We start from the raw sequence: 18,457 nt of genomic DNA on the forward strand, positions 1-18,457 counted from the left end.
TTTTTCCAGCTTCTTTCCTTGCTGGTGCAAGGTCAGGGCTCCTACTGAATGCTGTTTCAGGATGCCTCATTTGTAATCTAAGCAAAGTCACCAAGGACCATAAATCCTCTTCTGACCTCCTTGGGGCTGAGCTCCACGCTCCGTTAGCTGGCTAAGCAGAGCGTAGTGAGGCCCATCTAACACTGGATACATACAATTCCAGTGATCCCTGCCTGCAGTCACACTTACAGGAGACTTACAGAGTATGGAAGGAGGTTCCCCTCTTCAGTTATCTGACTTTATGAACATTATCTCCATCAGTGGAGCACTATAATTAAAAGCTTTTCCAGTGACCTCATTCTACTTTCCTTCCTGATTTACATTACATTGGCTCATTTTGTCACACTGTAGCACCACACTTACCACTTTGTGGCTTTCACAATTTTAACAAAAGCAGAGATGTTAGAAATGTATTGGAATTAGAATACTTTTTATTTAAAAAAAATTTGTTTTTGCTCCTAAATATATGAGATGGGCAGCTTCATAGGCATATGGCTGTTTCTTTACTTATACTATGAAAATAGGAAGACCTTCCCTCTAATAGTGGCCTTGAATTCTATGAATTTAAGAACAAAGATCTTTTTATTTTAGTTTTTATGGTAGATCAACAATGATGCTGATCCTTCTGGGGTATGTTAGTAACAAATATCCAAGGAGAAACTCATGTCAACTCAATTTGCCCCCGATCACTTTGGTCACCTCTAACTGCTTCAGGCCAGCTGCCAAGGCTTGCTTCCTAACAGGATTAATTACATTCTATAAGTCATTAGACTTATCTCTTCCAATACTCTCAGTCTTCTCTCTAGTTATAAGAATCCCCGAAGGTCATTTTATCATTTTTCTTCTATAGTTTTCTCTGGCAAGTGATAGCTTTCTCCATTACATCTGATTATCATGTTTGATGGGATATAACGATCTAACTTTGAACTTTTCACAGAAAAATAAATTTTCTCTAATTTCATGTTCGAGAAATCTTGTTTTATTTTTGATGTAAGTTTCTATAACCTTAAGGTGACTTCGGCACATAGTTTCCTTCTAGCACTTCTCCAAGAGCAGGTATTGCCATGGAGAGGCCTCCCTATGCCAGCGCTGCACCTTGACATCTCATCACCTGAGACTGATGGATCTCCTTCCATATATTTTATTCATGTCTTTTGATAACCACCACTAAATTCTTTTCCCCAGACTTGACTGGTCTTACATCATTAAGACAACTTCACCCACAATTCTCTAGCTGCAACCTCTATGTGTTCTAATCCATGCACCACGGTACCGCCTAAAGAGATGTGATGGACATTGGAAACTCAAAGGGGAGGGTGGGAGGAGGGTGAGGTATAAAAATCTACCTGTAGAGTATGTACCATATTCTGGTGACAGGTACACTGAAAGTCCTGACTTCAGCCTGATACAATTCATCCACATAACAAAAAACACTTAAATTTTCCAAATAAATAAAAAATGTAAGTCTTTGTTTCAGATTTAACATTTCCCAAATCCTTACATTAGCTTTCCAAAACTTCTTCCCATTGGCAAGACCCATATGAGCAAGGTTACTCCTTCCCTGTTTTGTATCTGCAGCGCACTGTCATTACTGTCCTTCCAAGTGCCATTAACACATTTGCACACTTCTTTATCACCGCACCAGAGATCTGAAAGTAATATCACTAAAAATGGAGAAGACTGATGTCTCTAATTGCTTCCTCTCACTAAGCACAATGATAATAAACCTCCATTCAGGTTTCTCTCTTTCAGCTCCTCTGAAATTCAAGGCTTTGTCCTTTAAGCAAGCCTCTTCCCATATCGCATTCTAGATCTCTTTAAATGAGTAACGCACTCAATTAAGAACCCAAACCAATTTCCTCAGTACACACTAGCAATGGACGTGAAAAGCTCAGCATGCATTCAGAAGTTGTCCAAAAGGAAGAAGGCGCAGATGGTGAAAGGTGTAGTTGTTGGAGTTAAAGAAACTTGAGTTTGAATCTGTTTTGCTACTTACTATCTACAAGATATTGATTAAGTGCCTTAAACTTTTTGGGCTTCAATTTCTCCACCTATAAAATAAAGTGAAGATAAAAAGAAAGCAACCTTCTTGGCTGGCATTGTGCAATTGAAGTACAATTAGCGTAATACTTTCCATATAATAAGTACAAAAAAACACTATCAATAAAACTTCACATACTACATTTGACCATTTACCATAGATCTAAAGTTATATTATACTTTAGGGCAATATAAGATATTAATACCAAGAATATTTTCAAAGAAATATTTTCAAAATATATATTAATAATTAGAATGTCGTTGAAAATTTCATAGATAAAAGAGGCTCAGGGAGACTAATTAGCTGTTTGAGTCTTGCACAGGAACTCAGACTGCCTGACTCCTAGTCAAGTGCTCTTTTGCTATACAGAAGTGGAAGCAATCAACTCTTCTGAGAATTATTAATAATTTTCATTTCTGGAAAAATGCATTCATTTTTGGGAAATAGAAGTAATTCTGTATGTTTAACCTAGAAAGCCAACTGAGTTGCTTTGAGAAGAAAAATGCTCAAGTTTTGAGGTAAAGTGCCCATCAGCTGCAAGGCAGCTACAGCTATGGTCTACTTTACCTCCTCCACTCAGCACATACCTTTGTATTATAATAGAGTCATTTCTTCTCATTGAACTTTTTCTTTGTTGTTATTACTGAGCATTGTAATTAAACATTCTTCCTGAAGCTGCTTGGCAGCTGCCACTGTGTTCTTAGGAACCATTCATAGCCCTGTGTATTATTATCCTAATCCTCTGTTATAAAGAAAACTACTTAATGCCAAAAATCAGATACAAATACTGAAAAGCTTTACATTTGGTTTTATTAGAATGAGTATCAATTGACATTTTGGGGGTGGGAGTGGGTCCAATTCTTTAAGACACTAGGACCTCTGTTAGGTTAAAATAAGCATGCAATTTTGAGTTCTGCTTGAGTTATATTCAGCTTATGTGTTAACTTCAACATAGCTTGGGAAGCATTCACTGCGCTGAATATTCATATGGTGTGCACGATACAGACACTGAACCCAATTTAGTAAATGAATACTTGTAATTTCACCAAAGCCCCCCCCCCCGAGAGATTATTATGTAGATTTATGAAGGAATATCACTGAAGCAATTCTTGGCTATGTCTTCAGTCACCAAGGGCTCAAAAGTGTGTAAACCTCAGATAATTTTCTATGTAGTTACCGCCACCGGCTTCATCTTCTGAACTTTTCTGACATTACCTCTCACTCTCCGTTTTATCTCTAATTTTCCCTTTAATATTCTTGCCCTTGAGCAAAGAGCCAGCATCATAACACCTACGAGCACTGCCAAGTTCCTCCTGACAATATCCTGGCTGCCATAATGCCAGCAATCTGTTCCAGTCCTGTCACTGCAAAATCTCATTAAAGGCAAAAGGATGCCGGGTCACAAGCGTGTAGATACACAGCAGAGGGGGCTCGCATTTCTAGGAGTGACTATGTCCTATACCCGGTCTCCTGATGTCTTCAAAGAAATCACGTATCTGCAAAGAGCTGAGCTCAGAGAGTAGAAGCTAGTGTTGGTTGTGCAAACCACACTATAGAGACTTAACATATCTATTCTCTTCAGGGAAGTTAACAGGTTATAGAGACCGGATTCTGAAAGAGCACATTTTCCCAAAGGTTTGTGCAAAGGGGAAAGAAACACAGCTTGGTGGAATAAAGCCTGGAGTGCATTCCAGAAGACCTAGATTATAGTTTAAGCCTGCAACTTTGTCATGGTCACCCTGGAAAGGTCACTTAGACTCTTTTTATATACCTCATATTTCCAGGACATTGGAATATCCAGATCTTCAATTCTGTGATAATTTTCTACAATTTTCAAGTGAAACTCCACAATTTTTATAGGTGACAAACCCCAACTCACACTACAAATTAGCAGGAGACCCAGAAATGTGAACTTCCAGGTACATAGCTCACGAAACAACAAAGACCTAAATTCATGTAACAATTCAGTTCAGACCTAACGAATTATCATCGCATCTCAATGAATATATGTTGGAAGTTGATAGAAAACTCCAAATAATTTGGGTGGCAAATCTCTTTATTACACTAGCAGAATCACCTTACGAACATCCCTCTCTCTATTTTTACTTCTTTCTGTAGCCCACTGGAATTATCTCAATTTTTCTGGGATTAAAACCAAAAAGATATTGCTATAGTGATATATACCACAACATAGGGTTACAGTTATCATCTTGGGCTTTGGAGTGAAGCAGCTAATCTTAGCCTTTTCACTTTCTTAACTTTTCTGTGTCTAAGTTAAATTAGTACCTACCTCTTTGAGCAGATGTGAAAGTTAATACTATAGTGCAGGGCAAGTCCCCAGGACTGGGCCGGTTGGCATTTAGTAATGTTTCATAAACTTTAGTTATTATTACTGTTATGACAACAAAAAATTCCATTGAAATTTTTTGTGAAAATTGGCTTAGGGTACAAGATATTGTTGCACTAATAAGAACCCTTGCAGAAAAGGGTTAAAGAGAGATTGAACAGAACTGGATTTTTCTTGGCATTGGTACATGTAGATATGTGTCTTTGGATGAGCAACGTAACTTCTTTTTTTTTTTTTTTAATTTTAATTTTTATTTTTTATTTTTTTGAGACAGAGTCTCGGTTTGTTGCCCAGGCTAGAGTGAGTGCCGTGGCGTCAGCCTAGCTCACAGCAACCTCAAACTCCTGGGTTCAAGCAATCCTGCTGCCTCAGCCTCCCGAGTAGCTGGGACTACAGGCATGCGCCACCATGCCCGGCTAATTTTTTCTATATATATATTAGTTGGCCAATTAATTTCTTTCTATTTATAGTAGAGACATGGTCTCGCTCTTGGTCAGGCTGGTTTTGAACTCCTGACCTTGAGCAATCCGCCCGCCTCAGCCTCCCAGAGAGCTAGGATTACAGGCGTGAGCAACGTAACTTCATGAAGCCTTAATTTCTTCATTGGTAAAACAGAGATAATACTAATGCTTATGTGACAGTGAAAGTAAGGTAATACATGTGAAAAAAAGATACTGAAAGAAACTATTTGTGTTGATCTGAAATTGACAGTGGAGCTCAAATCCAGTGACCAAGATTTAGAGCCTCATATTTATAAAGGAGAGCAGCCAGCAATTGTATTGACTCTTGTGTGGCCCTCCAGAGCTCCTAAAAAGGGTCAAAACCAGTCTGCCCACAATCAAGCATAATCACTAGACCTTTGCTAATCAACATGTGGTCCATAAACCAGCTGCAGCAGCATCACCTGGGAACCTGTTAGAAATGTAGGGTCTCAGACCCCACCTCAAAAGTACAGAATTAGAATCTTCATCTTAACAAGTTCCTGGGTGACTGTTAAGTTTTGATTAACACTTACCCAGACCATCCATATAAACTCTAGTTCATACAAGCAAAAGGCAGGCGAGGTGAGAAAACAGAGAAGGAAACCTTCAGAGAAATGAGCTTTCGGCTCACAGAGGTAGGAAGAGACATGACCGTGGGATTTTCCTCCCCTAGCTGGCATGCTTCAGCTAAGTGTGAGGAGGGGTTCAGTAGGCAGGTCATCAAATGACTCACTTTAAAAGATTGGGGATCTCTACAAGAAGGGGAAGTCGACATTTTATTTAAGTAGCTAACTTTTTTGGTCTGTTTGCAAGTATCTGAGACAAGAAAGAGGAAATTGGGGAGAGATAACAGAGTAGACAGAGAGGGAACACCCAACAGGGCAGCCTGCACACCCTTCACTTTGTGGGGCTCAGATCCTGAGTTTCTGTATGCCAAGAGGCGGTGCTGGAGACGGCCAGGCTTGCCCTGCCCTGCCCCGGAGTGCTGTCCTATGGGCAAAGACTCTGGAAGGTGGCAGCTGAGGGGACAGATTAAATCTTGTGCCCTTCCACATCAGGGAATGCTAAGATGGAGACATCTCTATGGGACTCTCAGAAGAATGCTCCTATATTCGAGTTTTAAACTTGGCAATTGTTTAATAATTGAAAATAATGGGTAGAATTGTCTTTAGATGTCATCCGTGAAGCTGCTGTGCAGCAAAGAACCAAGATCCAAAATAGCAAGGCTGGGGGAAATGATTGCAGAACAAATTTGTTCCATGTTAAGACCCAGTGAGTTGAGACTGCCTAATAAACTTATTGCTTAATGAAGTGTATGGTGGATAGTAAACATCCAATACATTACAGATATTATTATAAAAGTAATGGTTAAAAACTACAAAAAATATAAATTTCCACAATAAACTATTGGTCAAATACTTTTAAATAATTTATAATGATATATTGAAATAATATAATAGAATAATACACCAATATATTATCATGAAGAGAGGGATAATAAAAAGATGGATAGAAGACAGAATGAGACAGACCCATTGTATTATTAAATAAGTGGTCCAATATTTATGTTGATAGGTACATTTATGTTATCTATGCATATTTAGGAGAATAGACCACATGTTATAATATAACAGAGTGTTTGATTTTGTGAATTATTTTTATTTTGTATTTTTTCTTATCTGTACTTTGTAAATTTTCTTCCATATATGTATTCATCTTGTAATTAGAGGAAAAAATTATTCTCTCAAATCAATTCCCAAATCTTCTGCTATAATTTTACCATCATCCCTATCTCTTGAAGAACTTTTTGGGCACATAACTGTTCATAATTTTATTTACCAACAGTTCATGTGCTACAGAAGGGACCAATAAGAAATAGTGGCTCAGTCAGTGCATGAGTAGATGATGTTTTACATCCTATTGTGTGAAAAATAATCTACTGATTTTACTCTTTGTTCTAAAATAAATTCATTGCCTAGGCCATGTCATTATTGCTTCTCAACAACTTTATATATAAAGATCCTTTATATTTGTACAACTTTATCTGATTGGCCTTAAGTTTTCTAGTTCTGCAAACAGCACACCTACATGATTTGACCCCATTTTCTCTTTCATCAATAAAACTCCCTCCTGTCTTTGCAGGCGACTAGACAAGCTGTGTAAGATCCAAGTCTGCTGTGAGCAGAGTGTCCCAGGCTAAGTAGGTCCTGGAAGGAGCTGGGGGGCCTGCTCCCTGGGACTTCACCTCTGAACCTGAGGAACTCGTGAGGACCACCCTGAGTTTTTCTGCTTCACTAGGTTTGCTCATTCCCAAGATTTCTAGATTGCTATCTCTATCCTAAAGGATGGCATTGTTAGAGCTGAGACCATGTCGTGTTCTCCTCATGTGCCCCAACACAGCTAGCCCAGTCTTAGGCACATAAGAGGACTGGAATTCCTAATTATGTGACATCATTAAAAGCCTAGAAAACTCATGTGACCCTGAACCAAAATGGATAAAGATTAGTACAGATATTTTGGAATTAAGAATAAAAAGGAGAGGAGATTTTATTGTAGAGTAAGGGTACAAATAAGGTGTTATATTTATATATAAAATGTTTTTGGTTTCTTCTTTTCATAACCATGTTTTGGTTCTCTGTCTATGGCTTTTATTTAAAAGCTGAATCCATCAAAATCATTGAGCCGTGTTGCTGCTCTCCATCCCATCTATAGAAAGCACATCTACAAAGAACTCAGGAACAAAAGTTAGGGGTATCTGTATTTTCATAGGGTCTTCATTACTTACTTATGTTTCCTTCCAAATCATAGATCCTGAGTTTGGAATCATCAATAAAAAGGAAAGAGTAAAACGTGGCTCTACAACAATAGTTATAATAATCCTTAGATTGTGGCCCCTTTAACCTAGGTCATGGTGACTTTCCTTCTGATACATCATCTGCAAGGATAAGAAAGCAGGAGGATTGGAATGAACGGAGACAACCCACAGCATGTGCTCTGCATGATACCATCCTGTGGGAGCATTGGAAATACATGCTTTTGTTTTTAACTACTGTATTTTTATTACTGTGTGTGCCCCTTTCTACAGAAAACCATAATTCCCACAACATTGCTCTCTTCCGTTGCTGTCTATAACCAGCATTCCTGAATAAAGCTGCTAAGAGCAGAATGCATGTGTTTGCATTCCACGTTCTACCTCTCTCCAGATGGAGCTTCTCTTGTCCTTCTCCAGTAATTTCAGAACATGCTCTTGATCCCTGTTCTTCCTTTGTGTTTATGGAGTCGTGTGTGCAGGTGTGTATAACGGGCTGGGAATAAGAAATGGGGACATGGAACCACCCAGGAAACTGCTCCCAATTCCTCTCAAAGCCAGGTTCACTGAAGCATCAAAAAGAAACAGAAAGTGCTCCACTTCCAAATGACTTGTCTACTTGTCCCACACTGCACTTTCACTCCAGCCCACCCCCTAACCTCAAGGCCAATTACAGAGCCCTGCTAATGACTCTCAGACTTACAGAGCTCATTTCCAAGAGCTCTCCTAACGCTTACACACTTTTCTAAATACCACATGGATTCATGCCCTCACTAACCAAATGAGAAACAATCATCCAAAAAAGAAGACGCTTTTAAACATGGTACAAAAGGGACTGACAGAGCAAGAGCACAGGGAAAAGAGTCGTTTATACATTCAGGAATACTAAACACACAAACAAAATCTTGGAAATGTGCAAGAAACTAATGAAGAAGGAAGCCAAAGAAACAAACTTGTAACATTTCAAAAAAGAAGAGAGTGGTGAGAAAATTTTAAAAGAGCAACAACAAAGCAGGGTTTTTTTGGTTAAAAAATAAACATTTATACAGTGTCCTTGGTCTAAAGAGAATTGATAACTAAGAGTGAAAAGCAATTAAAAAGGGGAAAGAAACAGGCAATCTTTTAATTTGAGACATTTTCTTATTTGTACTTTTATTTTGACATTTTTCTTTACTTTTAGAATTCAAATAGGACAAATAATCAGGAAGAGCTTTGTGCCTTTCTGTAAAACTTTATCAATTCAAATCTTTGTTAAAGTTTACCTTTATAATATATGGGGTAAAATTGATTACTTAGCATATAAATAGTTTAAACAAGACTGAAAGGGAATGTTTATTCTTTAGTTGCCAGATTACTGTTTCTTTCTGTAGGTTAAGTAGATACCAGACATCTCACCAACTTGGAGAAAATATTTATCACAGATAAAAGATTAATATATCTAATGTTTAAAGAACTCTCAAATATTAAAGAGAAATAAAAAACAGTATGTATATATATAAATGAGTAAAATATGACTAGACAGTTCGAAGAAATACATAAAAATAGCACTTACGCATATGAAAAGATGTTCAACCATATTCATAATAAGATAAATGCAAATTAAAATTACACAACACGCCATTGGTATAGTTATTTAAAGTATAATAATATACTTTTTTGGCGAAACTGTGGGGAAGCTGGAACTCTTATACGTTGCTGAGGTGAATGCAAATCAAGTCAGCCTTTATGAGGGGTAATTTGGTAACACCAAGAAAAACAACATATGTGTTTGCCTTTTGACCTTGCAATGTCACTTCTAGCAATTATCCTAAAGATATGTTTCCAACAGTATGAAAATATATATGTATAGGATTATTCATTAGTGCATTATGTTTAATTGCAAGAGATAGAAACAGCTTAAATGATAAAAGAAGAGTGGCTCACACTTTAGGATGGCTATAATTAACAGTTATGTATTATACAGTTTCAAATAGATTGAAGGATAGAAGCTATTCAGTGCTCCCAGCACAAAGAATCGATAAATATTAGAGATGATATGCTAGCTACCATGACCCGATCACCATATGTTATATGATCAAAACATCACTATGCATCCCATGAATATATACAAATGTTATTTGACAATTTAAAAAAAATTTCAAAAGGAATATGGTTCAAGAAGCATATGTCTACACAATGGAACACTATAACGCTGTAAAAGAAAATAACGACAATCACTATGAGTTGATAGTAGGTAATTATACGACAGATTATTGAGTGAAAAGAAGAAAGTACAAAAGAGTATGCATAGCATGCTATTTTGTGTAAAAAAAAAGAAAAATGTATAAGAAAAATGTATACTGAATAAATATATATATGGAACAAATGTGTCTTCTCATTTGTTCAAAAAGAAACACAAGAAAGAGAAACAAGAAACTAGTAACACTGGGACTTACTGTGGGGTGAAAGGCAACTGAGTGGAAAATATAGAAGGCTGGAATAGGATGAAGGCAATAAAAGTGGTGTGTTATCTAGGCCCTGAGTTTACCTTTTCATACATTTCTGACTTTTGGATTAAGATAAATACTGAAAACGGAATATAAACAGAAAAAAATGAACTGAAATATATTTTATTAATAAATAAATAACATAAGTGCACTGAAAAGGAAAAAAACCTAATGTAAATTATTTATGGATGTACTATTTAAATTGTACATCTTCAGGCTAAAGAGAAAAAAGACTAAGCAAATATTGAACTCTGGGTATTAGGCTTCTTTTTTACAGGGCTGTAGGTAAGCAATTCTAGCACTATTTTCTATGTACTCTAGGATTGAGCAAATAAGCGAATGTATTGTGGATAGTAGGAGTCTTATTTCTCACTATTGGAGAAGGAAATTATAAATATTCTAAAGGAAACGCTAAAATGGAAACTATGGTATTTAATGGAAATCAGAAGAATTAGTGGAAAATTATGATGTTCATGTACATAGTACAAACAGAAACTCACATATATCTATGTCTTATCTCTGTCCACTGAAAGAATCTAGAATTAATAACGTCTCAGTAGCAAAGAGCACACCTACTGCTCAGCTCTTGGTTTCTAAATCCCATGTACAAAAGAAACCAGGGATCTTTAGGAAATGGCTGATTCTAAGGATGGACCTAGGAACATATGAGGTGAGCCTGGGTCCACTTGTCCCAGAAAGTAAGAAAGTGCTCAAAGAATGATGGAGGCATGTCAAAACCAGCTTGAGGAAACTGCCACTAGACAAATCTAAGAATTATTATCCTGATTTCTTTTTATTTGACCACCAAATAGATCATGATAATAAAGGATTATAACATATTGAATAAAATAGGAATCTGAGTCCATTCTGATAAAACTATTTTAAAAAGAAGAAAAAAAATCTTTCTTATAATAGCAAACCAAACCAATAAGTGTAGAAGAAATAATGTATTGAAAAATCACCACTACGGAAACTACCATATAAATAGTTGATTCATGTGAGTATCACTCAAGATGTTAAAATCACAGGTGAAAGTTTGAGGAATACTGGGATATTTAATCTCAAATTATCTCCTCAGAAGATACTTATTAAATACAAAGGGAAAAACAGTAACTTAACCATGGAAAACCTGGCAGACACTAAGTAATCAAAGCTACCATCACTAGTAACAGGACAAAGAGACATAATTTTGCCTCCTACTATGGTGCCTTTAAAAGGACGCAATGTCATCTCTGCGTTTTTTCTGCCAAAAATTTATAATCTGAATATCAACGTGAGGAAACGTCAGACAAGTCCATACTGAGAAATAGTCTAAAAAATAACTGGCCTGTAATCTTCTAAAGTATCAACATCATTGAAGTCAAAGAAAGACTGAAACACTCTTCCTTATTAAAGATGACTAAAGAAACCAGGCATAGCGGTCACACCTGTAGTCCCAGCTACTCAGTAGGCTGAGACAGGAGGATCACTTGAGGCCAAGAGTCTGAGGTTACAGGGAGCCTGTAAATAGCCACTGCACTCCAGCCCTGGCAGCATAGTGAGAATCTGTCTCTCTTTGAGAAAAAAAAAAGACGACTGAAGAAATACGACTCTTACATGCAAAGCATGATCTCATAGTTTCTTTTGCTATAAATGATAATATTGGGACAATTAGTGAAATCTGATAAGGTCTACAGATTAGGTAATATTATGGTGTCAATGTTAATTTTCTAATTTTAATATTTTTGCACTATGATTATGTGAGAGAATATCCTGTTTTTGGAAAACATGTAGCAAATTATTTAGAGATTAAAAGTCAAGGCCAGGCTTGGTGGCTCATGCCTGTAATCCTGGCACTTTGGGAGGCCGAGGCAGGAGGATTGCTCAAGGTCAGGAGTTTGAAATCAGCTTGAGCAAGAGCAAGACCCCGTCTCTACTAAAAAAAAATAGAAAGAAATTAATTGGCCAACTAAAAATATATAGAAAAAATTAGCTGAGCATGGTGATGCATACCTGTAGTCCCAGATACTTGGGAGGCTGAGGCAAAAGGATTGCTTGAGCCCAGGAGTTTGAGGTTGCTGTGAGCTAGGCTGACACCATGGCACTCTAGCCCAGGCAACACAGTGAGACTCTGTCTCAAAAAAAAATAAAAGTCAATAGATCAGGAACTTACTCATATTTACCCAAAGGAAAAAAAGACATTCTATTAAAAAGACACCTGCACTCAAATGTTTATAGCAGCACAATTCACAATTGCAAAAATGTGGAAACAACCCAAGTGCCCACCAATGCATGAATGGATTAATAAAATGTGATATATGTATACCATGGAGTATTACTCAGCCATAAAAATAATGGTAAACTAATACCTCTTGTATTAACCTTAATAGAACTGGAGACCATTTTTCTAAGTGAAGTATCACAAGAACAGAAAAACAAACACTACATGTACTCATAATTAAATTGGAACTAATCAATCAACACTACGTGCACATATGAAAATAACATTCATCGGAAATCAAGCCGGTGGGGGTCGGGGATGGGTAAATGTATAACTAATAGGCACAACGCACACCATCTGGGGGATAGGCACACGTATAACTTTGACTCAAACGGTACAAAAGCAATTTATGTAACCAAAACATTTGTACCCTTGTAATATTCTGAAATTAAAAAAAAAGTCTGAATGGGATGCGTGATTGTATGCGCACGTGTCTATACATCTGTACATGTGTAGAAAAAGAGGGAAGAAAAGAAAATGCAGTAAAAGGTTAACATCTGGGTGAAATAAATATTGCAGTTCTGTATGCTACCTGTGTGACTTTTCTGTATGTCTGAAATTATACAAAAAGCTCAAAAAAATAAAAGACAGCTTGCACATTTTACATTCCCTTTTGCAGTTTTCCAAGCAGCTTTAATGGGAACTTTAGGAAGGACAAAGAAGCCCAAGACTCCTGTGTCAATTCTCACCCAGAACCTAAACAGCACGACCACAGCAAGGGATGAAACTTGACTTCAACATTACATGCCAGATACGTGCAAAAATACTATTTCCTCCAGTTGCTCGCTGCTGCTGAACAGGGGAGGTTGAGCCGGAAGGGACCTCTCCCCTTCAGACTGGACTCACTCTGGATGCCGGCGCAGCTTTCCCGAAGCTAAATCCCTTCCTGTTCAAAGAGGGGAAATGAGCCTCATTTCGCATTAGGCTCTCTTCATTCTAAATGTTCCCCAGTTAAGGGTCTGCAGGGTTCACAGTGATGGACTACTCACTCAGCACTTTCTCTACTTAAGTGAGGCGGCCCTGAATAAAGGCATAAGAAAGCCAGACATTGTTTCAAAAACACTTAAGTTTATGTCTTTGTGTCCGAGCTGTCTCCCTTTAGGAAAATCGCTTGACCTTTTTATTTTTATTTTTTTCATCCCCCAAAATATTTATTCAGAACCACCGTTGTCTCCTACATATTCCATCCTGGGAGCTCAGCATGAGCCAGACAGGGGCCCGGCTCTCAGGAGCTTCTCATATTGGGGGTGGGGTACCAAGTTTGCAGCCCCAGCACAAGGTCCCCACCAACTTCCACCTGTACCTTGTCCCTTATGTTTATTAAAATGTCAGACACTCCTTTCCCAGGTCGCTGGCTCTCCGCACTGCTCACGTGGCTGGCCTATGGGAAACGAGCGTACGTTGGCTGAAGTTTTCTTCTGGGGATTTTTCGTCGTGTGAAGAGAAGAAACAGAATGGATTTGCGCAGCACCTTTCCTGTTGAATATGTGTGAGATAGCTGGAGCTGCAGCAGCCATTCTGACCACTTCACCATTTCACCTTTTTCAATTCAGTTTCTACATCTTTAAGATGGAGGCATCCACACTTGTTGCAAAGATAAAATGTAAAAATGTACACGAAGCACTTTATAAACTGTGATATATTGTATGTCATCATTTATTTACAGGAGTGTACCAAAGGGGAAAAAAACACTCATTTTCTGATTGGTCTTCTCGTACTGCCACCTTTTATGTATAGTTAAGGGGAATAGTACTGCAAGTCAGGTGTCCTAAGCTACTGGCTCTGAGTAATTACTTTGGGACTTAAGTAAATCTTTTTATGTCAAGATAAAAAGAAATGTGTCACAATTTGTATAAGTTATAAGCAGTGTGCTTCTTGGGGACAGCTTCCTCCCCTTTTTCCCCTAAGAATGGAACAAGTCTTAGCACACAGATATTGCTCAGAAAATGTTATCACCTGGCCGGGCGCTGTGGCTCACGCCTGTAATCCTAGCTCTTGGGAGGCCGAGGCGGGCGGATTGCTCAAGGTCAGGAGTTCGAAACCAGCCTGAGCAAGAGCGAGACCCCGTCTCTACTATAAATAGAAAGAAATTAATTGGCCAACTGATATATATATAAAAAAAATTAGCCGGGCATGGTGGCGCATGCCTGTAGTCCCAGCTACCCGGGAGGCTGAGGCAGAAGGATCACTCGAGCCCAGGAGTTTGAGGTTGCTGTGAGCTAGGCTGACGCCACGGCACTCACTCTAGCCTGGGCAACAAAGCGAGACTCTGTCTCAAAAAAAAAAAAAAATTAAAAAAAAAAAAAAAAAGAAAATGTTATCACCTGAGCAACCCATCGCCGAGTTGTTCATCAGATAGGCACTAAATGTGCCACAGCTCGTAAGCCCACCCTCTGAGGGACCTCACCCTGGCCTCTGCTATCTGAGCCGACAGAGGACAGTCCAAGTTCACTAATGACTGAAGCTGACCTGGAAAGGTATCTTCAACCAGGGGGCCCAGCGGACAATAGTGGTCCATTACAATGACACCGATGTCCTTCTCTGGCCTTCCTTCTGGTATCACCTTCTCTACCCGTTGGGCCCTTGAGAGAAATGATTTGCTTGCTTCTGCCCAAGCTGTTTCTGGGCAAATAAATAAATAATATCAAGACAGAAAACCCAAGTGACCTGGAATTGGCAAAGCCTTGTGACCTCAAAGAGCCCCAGCTCTACTTTGTAGCTTGTGGGGACCCGTGCTTTTCTCTGAGTGCATTTGCATTATCATAATGGTTGGTTGGTGAGAGTGGAGTGGGGCCCAATCTTCAGGGCAGCTCGGTCTCTGGACCCCCGCCAGCCAGCCAGCAGGCAGTATCCAGGTCGCGGGACGTGGAGCATTACCGGGGATTTCAGTCCTGTGCAAAGTCACCTAAGGTGAAGTCAGATGATTCAGTTCTTTTCTTGGCTGCATTTTTTAATCCTTTTACCTAGACACGTGCCTCTGACAACATTCTTCTTTCCAAGGGTTTGTGCCGGCCCATCTGGAAGCCCACCACTTCATGACCAATGACACGGGCATCCACATTTTCCCAACCTGTTCAGGCTCCCTGGGCCCTGGGTTTCCAACTCAGCAAATGCTCCCAGCAGACTGTTTAAATGAACTGTCATCCCTGTCATTCTGCTCAGAATGGGAACCTCTCCCTGCTTGACTGGAGACGCATGGGTGTTCCAAAGTTTGGCACAAAGCCTTGTGAAACGAGGCCAAGTCTCTATCTCTGTGACTTTATATATTCTACTTGGATACCCTCCTCTGTCCCCCACTGTCCCCCCCACTGGAATGCTGCTGAAGAGACCATCTGCCGCAAATGCCCATACCCAGTGATCAAAATATTTTAGCTTCTTTCCCAGCTTGGTGTCAGCGACAAAATATGTGAGGCTTGCAAACTGGCCTTCCAGTATTTAAGCCTCTTTAAAAGCCAGGTGACATAGCCATCCTATTTGGCTCTGCTAGTCGTATCCAGAAGACATGATGCTTTATGATGGATTTCTCCTCATCAGACAAAAATCAAGTCTAAATCCAAAAGGATTTCAGCAGAGGCACAGCTGTGGTCTTATGCTTTGCCATATTATGTCAGAAAGATGAAAACTAAAACAAATGACAAACAATGGCCCTGGCACACCCACAGAGGCTGGGAGGATCTTGGATGGCAGGGACAGCCACCAGCTTTAGAAAGCCAACACCTGTTCTCAGTGACCAGCGCATCACGCCCACCCCCGCATAACACGACGCTCAGAGACCCAACAGCAAACAGGCTGCTCTCCCAGACACACGCCGAAGTCTTTCTGCCCTTCTCGGTGGTCAGTGAAGGCCAACCATAGAGTCAAGATGATCTCTGACCAAGCTGCACTTTAACATTGCTCTCTTTTCTTTGAAATATCTGGCTCTGAAAAAAAAAAACTGTCATTTTGACCTTTGACCCTGGGGACTGGTCATCGGGGTAAGGAAATAGCTATGACAGACCATAATTACAGTTAAACGAATTCCACCCCATAACATGTGAGGCGTCTCCTGGGCTTTCTCACTTAATCACAAGGACAGCGCCTCAATGAGGGGCCTCCAAGAGCATAATATTTGACAATGAGAGAACCTAGACAGCAACAATTCAAGCTGTATTTACTACACAACATCTGCCCCAAACCCCACGAGGTATTATGTTCAACATTCTCTGTCTGTTCTACAGAGAGGTTTTTGATGTGGAAAGCATCATTTATGCTGTCTTTGATTCTTCTCCAATGACCTTTTTTAGAGTAGTGGCAGTATAACTCTCTCACTACGGCAGTCTCCAACGGCATTCCAGGACAGGCCTCATAAAGCCAGCCTTTCGCGTTAATCGATCACCTTATTATGGGCGTAAATCAAAGCAGTTAAGCCCGGGTTTCCCGGGAGTTGAAGGTCAAATGGGGGAGCCAATTTTATTCTAACAAAAATCTCTGTTAAAAAATCCTATCAGACATTTTTCCTTCCATCCACTTGCTTTAATAATATAATATGTATGTGCTATAACCATGCATCTCAGATGTCCTAGGTCACTTTTCATCCAGCATGGAGAGGCACTGAGATGTCACATCATGCGTCAGGCCATGCTGCTTCATGCTTAGACAAGAAATATGATTATCCTGTGAGTTGCTGTGTATGGGTGCCAATGTACGCTTTTTAGAAAAGTAAACACGAGGCTTACACAACAGACCCTTGGAAATCAGTTTCAGAAGTCAGTGTCTACATTTCCCCAACAACCACCGAAGGCCCATGAGATATGACAACTACCACTAGATCTACCTGGTAGTATCTACCTGGTAGAGTTTTTGGGAGGATTAAATTTGTTCACAAATAGATCTTAGCTGGAGTCCTCTAGAAAGAAGATCCTGAAGCGAAGATTATGGTAAAAGTAGCTTATGTGGCAGTTGCAAGCTTATGGTAGTGACAGTGGAATGATGCACTGCAATGCAATGCAGGGTGAGGTCTTTCCATGCTGGCCACTGCACAAGCAGCTGAGATGACACAGTGCATTGCTCAGCAGGTGTGCTTCCAACACACGGGACTCTAACGGTACATCGGTGGAGGAGCTACAGAGTTGCTGTAGCTCAAAGCAGCCTACAAAAGAGAGAGAGGAAGGGAACTTACCTGTTTAGCTCCTTTCTGCGTCTGCATTCCAAAGGCCGATGTTCATTTTAGAAGTAGGAGGAAGCTAAGTCCCTCCTACTACCAGTAGCATCATCTGGTCCCTTGGCAGGCACTTTGGCAGCTAGATCCCATGCCTCGGCCAGGTGTCAAAATGGAAAGGTGGCTGGTACAAGTTGAATGTTGCAAGAGAAGGACTCTGGTCGAGGGACTCTGGGAAGGCGCATAAGATCTGTACTCCCCGTGCAGTGTGCAAAGCACTCAGAGCAGAGCCTAGCATGGGATAAACACTGTGCAAGTGCTCACGGCTGCTTTTCCTACAAGCAAACCATGGAGAGGTTAGCGTGGTGTCTCACTGAGCAAACAAGCTCTGAACAGAGAATCAATTGTGCTGGTAATAAAAGAATATAAGGAAATTGACCCTTGATGAGTTGAAAAAGAAATTTTAGATAAACTAAAGAGAAAGAACATATTAATAGAAATCAGCAGCAGCTTAACTCCATGATAGGAGCAAGTCCAACACATCCTTTATGTGGAAATAAAAAATGCTTCTCATGAAACCCAGCACTGGCCCTTCCAACACAGCAGTGCACCGTGGTGATGTTAGGGGAATTCTGTGGAAGAAGAGGAAGAAAGCGGCAAGATGGCCAAAAAAAGTAGGGACAATATGTAAATAAGGAACAAACTTGACCTCTTTCAATGAATCACAAGAGAAAAGATATGAAGCTAAAAAGCCAAAAGAAAAATTCTCCCTACATTTTACTTTTTATTTTAAGACCACTGGAAAATATTTGGGGCTGCATGTAGAAGATTCAAAACTCTTTGGGGGAATGAAGGA

This window comes from Microcebus murinus, chromosome 15 (assembly GCF_040939455.1).
Source record: "Microcebus murinus isolate Inina chromosome 15, M.murinus_Inina_mat1.0, whole genome shotgun sequence".
NCBI classification, from domain to species: Eukaryota; Metazoa; Chordata; class Mammalia; order Primates; family Cheirogaleidae; genus Microcebus; species Microcebus murinus.